The sequence below is a fragment of the Macrosteles quadrilineatus genome, unplaced genomic scaffold (assembly GCF_028750875.1).
Source record: "Macrosteles quadrilineatus isolate MER2022 unplaced genomic scaffold, UCM_ALF_1.0 Scaffold_1__1_contigs__length_201487025, whole genome shotgun sequence".
In the NCBI taxonomy this organism is placed as follows: Eukaryota; Metazoa; Arthropoda; class Insecta; order Hemiptera; family Cicadellidae; genus Macrosteles; species Macrosteles quadrilineatus.
The window spans coordinates 124,676,454-124,691,623 of record NW_026542594.1 but is presented as its reverse complement, the minus strand read 5'-3'; the positions used below and the strand labels follow the sequence as shown (position 1 = coordinate 124,691,623).

Sequence of the window (15,170 nt, the reverse complement as noted above, 5' to 3'; positions counted from 1 at the left end):
ATATATTATTATATTATATCACATTGAATCTAAAAAGAATATTTCATATTATTAAAATTGGCAACACTGTAAATGCATGCAGTTTAACTACTCAAAATTAAATGTACAACAATAAGATATTAAAAACAAAACATGTGACTGTGATTAAGATCAACAGAGAAGACAGAATTACCTGAATGAAGATGCATGAAAAAAGTGTTGGTATGAAAAACTAAATTTAAGAAAATTATTATTAAAGTTTTATTCAACTTCAATGTAGTGTATTTCGTATAGTACACCTTGCTGTATATAACTATTGTCAATGTATGTATCATGATGGCAGTGTTTGAGTGAATAAACCGTTGCCGTGGTCCGATCATCACGCCACCCTCAACCGACCAATCACAACACAGCCTGACCACGCTCCTATTTTCCCGGCTTTTCCTCTCAGTCTTCCAGCAGCTCCTGTTATGTGACCATCTCCGTGTTAGTCCCGCCCGTATTGGCCGCGGCAATTTATTACTGTAAAATGTGTATTTATTGACTCCATCTACATTCTTAAACCACGGACATTCCATTCAAGAAGATAAAGTTTATTTAAGAAGATTTATTTTACCAAGAACAGTAAGTTATTCTTTCAATGTAAATCAAACAAAATTCTCCTATACAAAATACAGTCCACTTACTCAAAAATTTAAACAATTTTACCAATCTATTTGATCCATTATCATTCTAACAATTATCAAAATTTCATGACAAATTGTTTATTAACACATTTAATTGTATGTAGATTGTAGGTACCGTTGTAGATTGTAGGTAGATAGTTAAAATTGATATAACTGTGAGTAAATTTAAAATGAACATGATTAAGCAAAAAAATTTTGATAGCATTGAAGCCTATTCATAGGTAACAATAAGAAAGATAACAAGTTTTTTAGGTAACCTCAGTCAAACATTAACTTCACCGCGAAACGGTTGAATTCAGCTGCCTCTGTGTTTTACACAACCATTAGTTGGATGCCCACAACTGAACCGGAGAAACTAGGTTATGAAATGAAATAAATTTCTTTATTAATACACAAATTTATTTATTTCATTTGTTGAAGAGCTTTTATTTGTGTGACTCTTTCTCTTTTTTTAGAACAATATTGTAATCATGAATAATTAGTTACAAACAATGTATTTACAATGATAGTACTGTAAGTTTTTTGGGGAACATTGAGAGGAGATAGAAAAAGCTGAGTGAAATACTAACCATACAAAGCAAAACAAATTGCAATATAAGGTTCATAACAGGTCAGACAAGAGTCTTGTACCATCAAAGAGGGTAGTTAAGAGTTAAAGTTAATTTTGTTATAGCTTTAAACTGCATTATTAATTAAATTGAGGGTTCTCATACATTTTTACAATGTGAGAGAGCAACAGGCACGTTATGTGAAAGATTTTAATGTTTAGAAGAATTCCAGATTTATAGTGGAAAAGTAATTTAAACTTGGTAGTAAGACTCCTGTTTAACCGAGCAGTCACAACATTTTTTTTACAGATATATTGCTGCACGTTCTATAACTATTCATTTCCCCATAACCTTTCTTTAATTATAGCTTGAAATAAATTTCAATCCAATGACAGATGAAGTAAAATATATTTCAAACTAATAAAGCATTTGTTATCAGTAAGCAAATACAGCAATTTACTTTTCAAATATACCTATCTATATAAATATATATATATAACATACAATAATTAACACATAATATATAATCAATAAATTATTTTTAAATCTACAATAAATCTTTTAAACATTGTACAATGAAATATAAAATAAATAAATTTAATTTCAAATAAAGCTTTATACAAGTAAAACTTCTGTCATTGTATTGTCTTATTTCCAAACAGTTATCAAGAATGTAAAAAATAATTAAGGGTGAATTTTACTTTTAACACAGTTAAAAGGTTACGTTAAAGCTTTAAATAATAGCATTTCTCTGTAACACAAAAAATAAATAAAACTTAATCTGAATAAACTTAGATAGTAGGAATAAAACGTAAGAACCTAAAAATACAGTGAAGGGCAGAGATGGGGTGAGGGTGGTGGCAGTGAATGCCTCGCAATACAATACAACTAATAATAAGTATCCCGAGGGACTTATGGTTCACAAACAATTTGTACTTTTTAATGCTTTAAAATGATTGAGATCTGGTACCCACAAGTACCACTGCCCTTTGATATCCCACGGCAAATGTAGAATCTAGCATCAATCCGATAGTTACAACTAAAACTAACTTCAACAAATTTTATTAAAAAATCAAAATTAAATTGTCTGGCTTATAAAAAACCGATTGTGATGTCGGTAAGAATACTACACAAAATATGTAAGGCTACAACTATCTTAATCTTCAATCATTGGAATGGATAAATTATGGTTAACACAAACATTTTCACACATGCACGTGAAGAGAGTTGTTGAAATTGAGTTGTTTTACTTAAGTTGTGACACATTTCTGCTCAATAAATTTAACTTCAGAAAACCAATTGAATATAACGTAATTATTTTTACGACAGTCAAAATGAAAACAAGGATGTTATAAAAAAATACTTCAATACACATTTTTGTGGCCCATAGTAAAAATTCCAGGCAAACCATATGCATAAATTAGTGAAGTAAAAAATTAACTTCAATAGAGCTATTTTTAAGACAAATGAATTGTCTTGGTAGATTGTACTTCCATTCTTAAACTCTTCTCTCGCTCAAAACATACAAATAAATTAATTGTAAATATATAATATATATATATATTGATATTCCATAAATTTTTTTAATACTTGTGGTTTTAGTTTCTTTACAATAACTCCTTTCTAAAATGGTTGGCCTCAGCTGAGATTTTTTCTCCTGTGGCAAATATCAGACTTTTAAATCATTGCCCCACAACTAAACATACAAACATTTGGAGTGAAAGACATCGACAAGCTACAATATTATGTCAGTAAAGATCTTAACTGTATCTCCTCTCTCAGCCTGAAGTCAGACTCATACCATGGTATACACAACGACTAGAAATAAAAAATCAATTGTTAGGTGATAAACACACAGAGTCCAAGAACCAGCAACCAAAAGATTAGACTATTTATTTAAATTTGATATTAATAAATTTATACAATATTCATTTGATCAAAAAAGAGCTTGTGCCTAGTGAGCTTATGAAAATATGTATGAATTATTGAATGATTAATTTGTATCCGGAACAAATTAAATCTTGATACTTGACATTTTTTACTATTAGAAAAAACCCATTTTTTGTCATACTGCAGTAAAAACAGCAGTTTTTAATTCTAAATCTGAGCTATGTAAATTTGTAATAAAAGTAACTAAAATAATTGTGCAATATGACAAAAATATAGTTCATCGCACAAGCTAAATGTCTTTTCAACCCTAGCGCATGTTCTGATATCGGTTTCGCCTCGATCGTAAAACTTGAGCTCAGGTCGAAAAGCCCTAGTGATGAAATACTAAGGGTCCCAAGTAAGTATAGTTAAAAGAGTGTTAATTACAATTAGCAAATCAAAACTCGTTGAGACTGGACCTGACATTGCTTGGAAGATCTTGTGCTGGAAATGCAGTGAAATTGAATAAAAAAAAAACTAATTTGACAAAACTAAATATCTAATCTAATAAATGGGAGTCCACTCAGTCTGCAGAATTTCTGTGGTGGGTGTATATTTTAAATAGGTACAGTATCCTTTATTCTCCAACAGGTGGTTTGGATTAGCCGGACATTCGGATCAACGGAACACTAGTGTACCTCAGTTATAAAATTAATAAAATTAGCAATTTTAGTCAATTTTTTTAACCGTTACTGGATTATTGGTTATATAAGAAACTATTCAAATCAGTGTTGTAGTGGGGCGGAAACGGCATCCCACTATGTTTTTCCAATAATCCTATATGTTAGTCAGTTATCAGACGATGGTGAGCGTTTTCAAACTGAAAAATGTACGAATACACTAATGATTAAAATGCTATTCTGATGGGATGGTTTGTTGACTATTTAACAATAATTGTTAAGGTTTTTAAGTGATACGACTCAAGTCTTTGTGATTGACTATTAAAGTATCATCATTTCCATCATATGTGTGTACCAGTCATCTGTAGTGAGCAAATTATGTCACTTTTATGGTTGCTGGCTCTGGTCTATGCAAGGGCACTAATAACATTTAATAGAATGGTTTTCAGTAAGGGACATAATTAATTGGAAAGGCAACTCTTTCATTAGCTGTTGTACATGTGTACTGTGCATGTTCTTTATGCCCCTTACCCCATTTTAGGTGGCATGAATAGAACCAGGTAGTCACTGGCTATAGGTGTTACAGTGTACAGTAGAACCTCTATAACAAGACTCTCTTGGGGATTATGAAACTAGACTTGTTATCAAGGTTGACTTCTTATTGAGTTTTTTTCAATAACATGTCATTAGGGGTAAAATAAGTTCAAGGGGATTTGAAATAGAAAATAGTTGTTGTAGAGGGCCTTATTATCGAGGTTCTGCTGTAAAAAAGTACCTAGAAAACTAGCTGTGAAATTCAAACAATGGTTTAGAACAATCCCTCATGTAAACATTTAAATATGTACTTTATACATATTAAAAAAATACAAACAGAAAAACTACTTCTTTTAAAAGTAGTTTACGCAAAGATCGCGTAAGGATAGCCTAGTCTTATTGACACCAGTAGAAAATTTAAGGTACAAGCCTTGGCGAGTGCCTTTATAACTTCTACGGGTGTTGTTAAGACTCATTGTTTTATCAATTAAATTGGTCTTAACAGTTGATAAGTTAACTATCAAAGTATTACAATATTACTTCTTTTCTTTCAATATTTGAACCTCATTGGTCTGTTACTCGTTCTAAAGTAAAAACAACAATGTTGTTAAATGAATCTTTTCAATTCCAAGAACTGAACTGAAATAGCTAGTTTAAAAAACGGTCTTAGGTAAAAATATTTACGCCATTCAGAAAATTGATCATTCAGAAAAGTAGCAGTGAGTATATACTTTTTGCCGGAAAACCTTATTTACAAATTATTGTCTTGTGCCATAAAATGTATTTGTTGCTTAAACACATGTAATGCTGGTGAGTCAATTGTGAAAAATTATATTATATTACCAAAGTAGACAACTGAACTGACCAAATTCAGCAATTTTATTTACTTCAAACTAAGCTATTAATATTTCACTAAAAAACACTGTGCTACCTCATCTGTAGTGCCAAACCTAATGTTAAACATTCATCTGACATGTTACGTGAAATATTTTAATAAAAATCGAATAAGACAAATGAAAATTTTATAGACTGCAGGTATGTAGGTTCAGGGGGGCCAAAAATATACATTCACCCAAAACTCAAATTCGAAAATGTTGACAAAAACAGTACTTTCCATATAGGGGGAAAAAGTACCAAGATAAATCTGAAACCAATACCATATAAGAGATGAAACCAACTTAATGTTCATCCCTAGCTTGTTGTGTTTTCTGGCATCTTTACAATGGAAAACAACAATTCTGGCATCTTTACAATGGAAAACAAAAATCAATTGTTATTTTGTCATGCTTATACTCTAACAAGTCTAGGTTCAGTCCCAATTACTAGCTAACGAAAAACGTAAAAATATAGGTTTATTATTTAATTGCTACCCACTCCAAGGGTTACAATATCACTTTCTCAATTGTGGTAAAACTTATATAGGCAAATAACTTTTACTTGTAAGAATTTCAAAATAATTGAGATCTAAAATGCATCACCTGCATGATTTAAAAATCACACAGTGCGTGCTTATATGCCTAAAAGGTTCAGACTGAGAGAGAGAGAGATAGAGAGAGAAAAAGACATAAAATAATAAAGTATGTATACACAGAATTAAAAATAAGTGTGTGAAAGGTTGTGGAGGGACTGACTAGAGCAGGGTACTTGGTGGGTTCTACTGCCTCCAGTCCAAGGGTTTGACCAGATCTCCTGACTTGTAGCTTGTTGCGCCTATCTCACACATCTATAACATAACATTAGAAATAAGTGTGTGAAAGATTGTGGAAGGACTGACTAGAGCAGGGTACTTAGTGGGTTCTACTGGCTCCAGTCCAAGGGTTTGACCAGATCTCCTGACTTGTAGCTTGTTGCGCCTATCTCACACATCTATAACATAACATTAGAAATAAGTGTGTGAAAGATTGTGGAAGGACTGACTAGAGCAGGGTACTTAGTGGGTTCTACTGCCTCCAGTCCAAGGGTTTGACCAGATCTCCTGACTTGTAGCTTGTTGCGCCTATCTCACACATCTATAACATAACATTAGAAATAAGTGTGTGAAAGATTGTGGAAGGACTGACTAGAGCAGGGTACTTAGTGGGTTCTACTGGCTCCAGTCCAAGGGTTTGACCAGATCTCCTGACTTGTAGCTTGTTGCGCCTATCTCACACATCTATAACATAACATTAGAAATAAGTGTGGGAAAGATTGTGGAAGGACTGACTAGAGCAGGGTACTTGGTGGGTTCTACTGCCTCCAGTCCAAGGGTTTGACCAGATATCCTGACTTGTAGCTTGTTGCGCCTATCTCACACATCTATAACATAACATTAGAAATAAGTGTGTGAAAGATTGTGGAAGGAATGACTAGAGCAGGGTGCTTGGTGGGTTCTACTTCCTCCAATCCAAGGGTTTGTCCAGATCTCCTGACTTGTAGCTTGTTGCGCCTATCCCACACATCTATAACATAACATTAGAAATAAGTGTTTGAAAGATTGTGGAAGGACTGACTAGAGCAGGGTACTTGGTGGGTTCTACTGCCTCCAGTCCAAGGGTTTGACCAGATCTCCTGACTTGTAGCTTGTTGCGCCTATCTCACACATCTATAACATAACATTAGAAATAAGTGTGGGAAAGATTGTGGAAGGACTGACTGGAGCAGGGTGCTTGGTGGGTTCTACTGCCTCCAGTCCAAGGGTTTGACCAGATCTCCTGACTTGTAGCTTGTTGCACCTATCTCACATATCATATCTATAACATAATAAGTGTGTGAAAGGTTGTAGGAGGACTGACTAGAGCAGGGTAAAAAGGTGGGCCAGACAGAGCGGACTGCGCGCGATGACTTCACTGCAATCCCGGCCGCGGTCGCCTCGCCGCTAGATACATGCTAAACGCACAAACCTTACTTTTTCTTTCTACTCTTCTTAATTTTTTTTTTTCGTACGTTATAACACAAATATCTTTGTCTACTAAATAATGATTTTTATGATTTTGAATCTATAAAATTATTACGCGAACACGAAGTTTGTCGGTCGAACTCCTCTGTCATTTCTTAACCGATTTTATCCATTGGAAAGAGCGTGTCGTGTAGATTTGCAAACTGGCCTTTCATTTTTGAAAAAGTCCCTTGGGCTCTGCCCCAGTGGCTTTTAAAGTTCCCATGTTATCCTTATGAAGAACATAATTGTTTACATTTTTATCAGTTGTATAATTTAATTGCTGTTATTTATTTTTCAATTCAACAAAACGCATTGGGAACAATTTACTGATTTTGTTGGAATTAAATATTTACTATTTTAATTTACATTCGTACATACTACAATGTAAAAAATTGAGAAGGCCTGGGCAATTTGATATATTCAAACAATAATAATTATTAATAATGATAATTCTTGAGCAATCATTGAAAGAACCGATTTGTTAACCATGAAAACATAGAAAAGTAATAGAACGCCACGAAGTAGAAGAAATAGAGATAAAAAAAAATACTATGTTATCATCCTATATAGGGGAGACCGGGGTAATACCGTGCAGCGGGGCAATACCGTTCACCTTATTTTCTTGTCCCCTGGTGGTTGGAGCGAGTACTATGAAGTGCTGCTCCTAGCGGTGACGATTTGAAACAGATTGAGCCGTTCGCGACGCTTCTACCACTACTCACGTTAATGTGACGAAAGATTTTTGTGTTTTGGCTGATTTTCTTCTTATTTGAGATACTTACTGGAACTGAGGTAAGTAATGCATACTATTAGTGACTATTTTTAAACATGTAGTTTTGAATAGACCATATTATTGGCTATTTTTTAGTACCAAACTCAAGTCCTTACGAGTTCTTATTAGAGGTTAGGTTTTTAAAATGCTGTGTCATGTCGTTTTGGGGCAATGCCGTGCACTTAGTATGGGGCAATACCGCACAAGGCACGAGGTGTACGGTATTGCCCCATGTTTTACAATATTGACCTATGTTATAAAAAGATTATTTATTGGCATCCTAAGCAGTCAAGTATTGATATTTAAGGTGTATATATGAAGTTCTTTTGAATTAATGATATTCCAGCCATGCCAAGTATTGCCTTATCACATAATTTAATTTAAATATAGTTTGAAATACAACTTTATTGTTTTTTTTTACAGATGGTGCGAAAAAGAAAGAGGACAACCGAAATGTACTGTAGAAATGCTACAGTATGTGTTTACTTATTTGTGTAGTTAAATAAAACGTTAAACTAAATGTTCTATATTTTTTCTGCTGCCTCACTAGTAATGTTAATCATGACGGGGCAATACCGCACAGGGCGGTATTGCCCCTAACTTGCGTGCGGTATTGCCCCGGCACTCGGGGCAATACCGCACATTGTAAGGGTTTAGTAAAGTTAGATTAACACTCAAAGTTAATTTGATATTCCAATTTTGAACCAAGGAAATTGTAACAAATTACCATTCCTTTAAAATGTGATAATCGTCAATTTCATAGAAGCTTTAGAGTTAAATATATAAAACAATAATGCTTAAGTGTACGGTATTACCCCGCCCTCCCCTAACGAAGAACACCTACAATATGAAGATTCCCAAAAACAATGAACAAGGATGTTAGCCGAAGTGCTACTATTTTGTAGGAAACACGGACTTAACTTTATGATGATTAGCAAAGGAAACCCCTCTAAGGACGAATTAAACTAGTACGGCAAGGACATTAAATATATCACGGTGTCCACCAGGCCAACCAGAAAAAATTCATGAGTAATTCATGAGTAAAAAAAAAATCCAGGTAGTTCAGGTCGTACTTTTCATACTAAAATTTCCAACGTGTTTTGCGCCAACTCCCGCAGTGCTGTTTTAGCGCTATAACACAGCTCACTATTTTAGTTATCGAAAAAGAGCATTCTCAGTTAAGGGGGGAAAAAATATGATTGCTGTAATATTGCCTGACACAAGTATTAAATTTTTATATATTACTGATTAAATAATCCAAAAAATAAGAACTAATCCTTAAACCTGCAATTTATTAATAACTTCCTAAAAATAGTGATATGTCGATACCAAAATTTATCGAATCTCTGTACAGACACCTGAAAAATAGATTCTTAATACAGATAATTTCTATTTTACCAAATTTTCTTAAGGATTATTACACCAACCCCTGGCTTCATGTACTTTCATATTGTATAATTTTGGAGTAATGGGTTGTTTTCTAAGTGGCCTAGAGAAATAATAATACAGAAATTAAAAATTTATCATAATTTTCCTCGATCGTAGCTTAATTCAAATAATTTCCCGCAGTCATCATTTCAAGCAATATTTTTGGACATCATCGTCGTCTCCCGCGGTCACGGAGATATCATAGTTGTCTCCCGTGGTCACGGAAACGCCATCGACGTCTCCTGCGGTCACGGAAACGCCATCGACGTCTCCCGCGGTCACGGAAATGTCATTGTCGTCTTTTGCGGTCACGGAAACGTCGACATCGTCTCCCGCGGTCACAGAAACGTCATCGTCGTCTCCCGCGGTCACGGAAACGTCATCGTCCGCATGCGGGATCGCGGCAAAATCACTAACATATCCCCCGGCAGTTGGACATCATCATCGTTTCACGCGGTCACGGAAACGTCATCGTCTGCATGCACGATCACGGAAACGTCATTGTCATCTCCCGAAGTCACGAAAATGTCATCGTCGTCACACACGGTCACGAAAACGTCATCGCCGTCACACACGGTCACGAAAATGTCATCGTCGTCACACGCGGTCACGAAAACGTCATCGCCGTCACACACGGTCACGAAAATGTCATCGTCGTCACACGCGGTCACGAAAACGTCATCGTCGTCACACACGGTCACGAAAACGTCATCGCCGTCACACACGGTCACGAAAACGTCATCGCCGTCACACGCGGTCACAAAAACGTCATCGTCGTCTCCGGCGGTCACGAAAACGTCATCGTCGTCTCCCACGGTCACGGAAATATCATCGTCGTCTTCCGCGATTATGGATACGTCATCGTCGTCTCCCACGGTCACGGAAAAGTCATCGTCATCACACACGGTCACGAAAACGTCATCGTCGTCTCCGGCGGTCACGAAAAGTCGTCGTCGTCTCCCGCGGTCTCGGCAAAAAATTCCCGCTTAAATACAAAATTCATGCATAATTCCCGGTTTTCCCGGTCGGTGGACACCCTGTATATATTTTCATAAAAGTCAAGTGATTTTAAAATAATATTACTACATCCAAGAAACCTTAATAAAACTTTCATTGAAGGATTCACATTATTCACATTATTATTCACATTCAAGGGAAACAAAAAACCATCTGAACAACATTAGGCCTTTCAATTCTGCATTTTTTCAGTTAAATATAACTTACGTTATAACAGTAACCAGCCAAATTAATGCCAATTGAAGCAAATCAAATTGTGACAGAGAGGTTATGCAGAAAATCAGACAGTTCTTAAGTGATGTAAAAAAAAATTTATCGCTAAAAAAATGACTGAAATTTGTAAACGTACTGGCGACAATGGGTAGTACCATGCTGAATACAATATCATTGACGAAGATCAACATGGACAACCTAATGCGGCTGTAAGTGGGAAACATTTGTAGAATACACTAAAAACCAGATCAGCTTTTGAAAAATGATAAAATATTTACAAGAAATGTTATTATTTTTATATGGAACTGTTAGGCACATAATGTATGAGTTAAGTCTTTTAAACTCATCGGAAATTATGACTTTTATACTGTATATATATGGAATTAATATTCTTTCTTTAAAAGTTATATATATATACTAGCTGTAACCCGCGGGCTTTGCCCCGTTTAACTTCTTAATTTTCAAGATGATCTCGTTTGCATGGCTCAATCACGTCCTGGTTGAAGTTCGTTCGCTACGCTCACTCACCTTTAGGTTGGAGCTCGTTCGCTGCGCTCACTTGCCTTCAGGTTAGCTCGTTCGCTACGCTCACTTGCCTTCAGGTTAGCTCGTTCACTACGCTAACTCGCCTCCAGGTTGAAGTTCGTTTGCTATGCTCACTCACCTTTTGGTTGCAAATTAGCTGTTGTCATAAATGTAAAAGAAATAATAGTGCTGCAGCCTGTTGGTAATCCTTGTAACTTTAATGCTATTGAACATCATAGAACAGAACCAACTTGTTTAATTGAAACAGCTGTTAAGATTCATTAATTCCATTTCTCATAAGGTTAACATGGGAAACTCCAGAGCCACTGGGGCGGAGCCGATTGGACGGATCACGAAATTGATGGTGTATAAACCTATTCCATGAAATTCTACACGTATGTACCAAGTTTCGTGGCAATCGGTTCAGCGGTGTCTGAGTTTATCACTGCCAAATATATATATATACAAACATCCTCTTTTATACTTATATATATATATATATATTCGGTACTTTCCTGTTAAATGGAACATTCATTATTATCGATGATTTCTTTTTGATATATCGATATTTTTGTTTTCTATTCGATATATTGATAGTAACAAATTGAAACATATCAGCTGACAACTACGATAAGGATACAGTAAATAAAGATATTGTTCAGTATCAACAAACAATTAAAAAAAATTATATTGAAATGAAACTGTTCTAAACTAACCTAACCAACCAAACTTGCTGTAACATTTCAACATTGCGTTTGATAGCCTATTCCCCATATGCCTATTTTGTTATCAAACGGAATTTTGAAACGGTAACTTAGCCTACAGCAAGTTTGGTTAGTTATGGTTAGGTTGGTTTAGAATAGTTTCATTTCCTAATCCAATACATAGGCCTAGGCTATTATTTGTGCCTAAACAAGGTTAGTTCTTAATTTGTTATTTAAATGTGTTTGAAGATACTGTTTTGAAACAGAAGGAATACCGATCGTGAAGTAAAACAAAAATATCGATATATAGAAAGAAATCATCGATAATAATGAATGTTCCCTTTAACAGGAAAGTACCCATTTTTCATTTTAGACTGTATTATTTTTGTGTTAAAAGAGGATTTTTCTTTTATGTAAGTGCACATTTGTTCGGTGTGTTTATACGAGTTCTTCTGAAAACTTTACTTTACTTTCTGAGATTAAAAAATCCTAGGTATGCATTTTGCTTTAGCTATAATAATGACAGTTCCCTATTTTAAGACTAAAACTCAATCTGACATAGGAGTCATATTTTAGATTTCCGAAAAAAAATACGCTCTGTCTGGATTGAACGGTGCAAAAGAAAGGATTTTTTGAATTAAAACACTTTTATATTTGTTTATTTTAAAGATATTTAAAGGAATTTAAACTTCATAATTATTGGGTTTGGGGAATGTAAAACATTCGTGAGCCCTGAATCAAACTTGTGTCTTCTGAAAACAGTATTATCGCAGTGATGCGTAGGAATGTTCTACAAAACGAAAATTTAGAAAACTTTACTGGGGAAACAAAAAAATTGTGCAAGCTGCGTTGTAAAAATAAAACATCGTAATGTAGGTTAATGAAACTTAAGACTTTGGAATGTTCAAAATTGAAAATTAAATATTTTAAAAGCCTTGATATGAAAAAATTACCCTGTGAAGAAGGAAAAGACATTAAGCCATAAGCCTTAAAGTTAATTGTTTACCTCTAGACCGTCTTGAGCTATTTGCTCAAAGAATAGTTTTTTTTCCTAGGACGCTAGGCACGAGCCTAGAATTGTTTTTCACATTACTTCAGGCTAGACCAAGGGGTTGCGGCATTATCACTTAGATAAAATCCGTTGGTGACTTGGCGGGTATCGAACCCAAGACCTCAGGGACTGAAGTCCCGCGCTCTAACCACTCCGCCAGCTCGCTCTCCCAAAGAAATATGGTTTTTTTTTTTAAGGGAGAGGAGGTAAAAAATGCTTTTACGCACACAGGTAGCCAGCCTGTAGTGTGAGACTCCTGAGCTTGTCACACTACTCACTAAAAAACCCCCTCTACTCTGTTGGACACAGACCTGGGATTGTTTGTCACATTACTTCAGGTCAGGTCAACGTGTGACCTAAGCCCTCAGGGCTCGCGCCGTTTCTGGCATTCAATTTCCTTTATGACCTAGACTGCATCTCGGTCAAGCTCTAGCTTCTTTGTGCGGAGAATATCCTGGACGAAATGTGACATACAGGTCCAATTGTCCTCACCCTCCGTCATCATCGGAATGACCGTGTCCACCAACAACTGCCCTACATGTTGTTCAGCCTCCAGGCGGGAACCTTCCCAACGCTGGCAGCGGAAGAAGGTGTGCTCCGCGTCGTCGGGAGTGCCTGGGCAGTAGATGCTACCCTGAGTGCTGCCTGACGCTGCACTCTGGCAAGCCGCATCCTATACACCTCCTTATTGAGCGCGTCTGCCCACACCTCCGCACCATACAGGAGCACAGACTGAACTGTAGACATCAACAGCCTTCTGCGACTGGAACGAGGACCTCCGACATTGGCCATTAATCGGCTAAGAGAAGAGATCACCTTAGCGGCCTTGTCCGCCGTTCGGAATATCTGGTCCCGCCAGCTAAGCTTAGAGTCCACCATGACACCAAGATACTTGGCGGCACGAACGGACTGGACTTCGACGTCCCCCACCCTCAACGGCACAATGGTGTCAATCCGCTTTTTGGTCAGAATCACGATCTCAGTTTTGTTCAGCGCGAGTGAGAGACCGTGATCTGCCATCCATGCGTTTATAGTTCGCATGACTCGGTTTAATTTTAGCTGGGCCAGCTCAACACTACGAGCAGCTATTAAAGCTGCAATGTCATCTGCGTACCCAACTAAAACGGTTTCTTCAGGCATTTCAGACCTAAGGAGGCTGTCGTAGGCAACGTTCCAGAGGTCCGGGCCGAGTATGGAACCTTGGGCAGCACCAGAAGTGACACTCATCGTCCGCGGGCCTTCTGTAGTATCATACATGAGGAGGCGGAACCGGAGGTAATCCTCTATAATGCGCATGAGGTATGCCGGGACGTGGAAGTTGTTCTCCAGAGCGTCCAGCATATCGCACCATCTTGCAGAATTAAATGCGTTTCGCACATCGAGTGTAACGAGCAGCACAACCCTACGAGAGTAGTGATTAAAATCCTCAGCTCTCATCACGGCTTGCTTCACCTCCTCAATAGCGTCGACCGTTGATCACCCCTTCCTGAAGCCGTATTGGCGAGGGCTCAGGTCCCCCGCAGCAACCACGGCTGAATTCAGTCGGGAACGGATCAACTTCTCTAGGACTTTCCCAGCCATATCCAACATGCAAAGGGGTCTGTAAGAGGACGGCAATTCTGGGTCTCCTTTCCCCTTCCCTACGAGCACGAGCCTAGCTTTTTTCCAGCACAACGGAAATACCCCCTCTGCCAGGCAGGCGTTGTACATGCTCAGAAGAATCAGGGGATTTATTGAAAACACCTTCTTAAGAGCCTCGCCAGGTACCCCATCAGGTCCAGGAGCCTTGTTGTTTTTTAGGGATAAAACAGCAGTCTCCAGCTCCTCATGAGTGAAGAGTGGGACATCGTCCATCATCTCAAACTCACGCAGTGGGCGCAGAATATGGATCCGGAAAAAGGGATTTGACGACCCTCTCCATAGCGGCCCCCTCCATGACGGAAGGTGGAGAGCGAGTGGTGAGTTTTTGGGTTACTAGTTTGTAACCCAGGCCCCACGGGTCGGAATCGACATCATCCCTTAGTGTTTTCCAGCAATTGTGTTTGCTCCGGTTGATGGCCCGGCGGAGAGACTTCCTCGCCACCTTGTAGCTCTCCAGCTTACGGCGTCTATCCAAGGGTGCCCTGGCCCTGGTAGCGAGTCGTCTAGCTCTCAAAGCAGCTCGGCGCAAATCCGCAATCTCTGCAGTCCACCAGTATACGGGTCTCCTATCGCAACGGAGTCTCTTGCGGGGCATTGACTCATCAC

General features: G+C 37.3%; 1 protein-coding gene across 2 annotated transcripts in view; it reads right to left on the bottom strand.

Annotated features, from left to right (window-relative positions):
• Positions 1-1,062: 1,062 nt before the first annotated feature.
• LOC128984358 (max dimerization protein 1-like) overlaps positions 1,063-15,170 on the bottom strand; it is a 133,575-nt gene continuing 119,467 nt past the window's right edge. For both annotated transcript variants that reach the window (XM_054403670.1, XM_054403676.1), the window contains one exon: positions 1,063-6,877. The gene's annotated coding sequence lies outside the window, so the exon portion shown is untranslated. The remainder of the gene's footprint in view (positions 6,878-15,170) is intronic.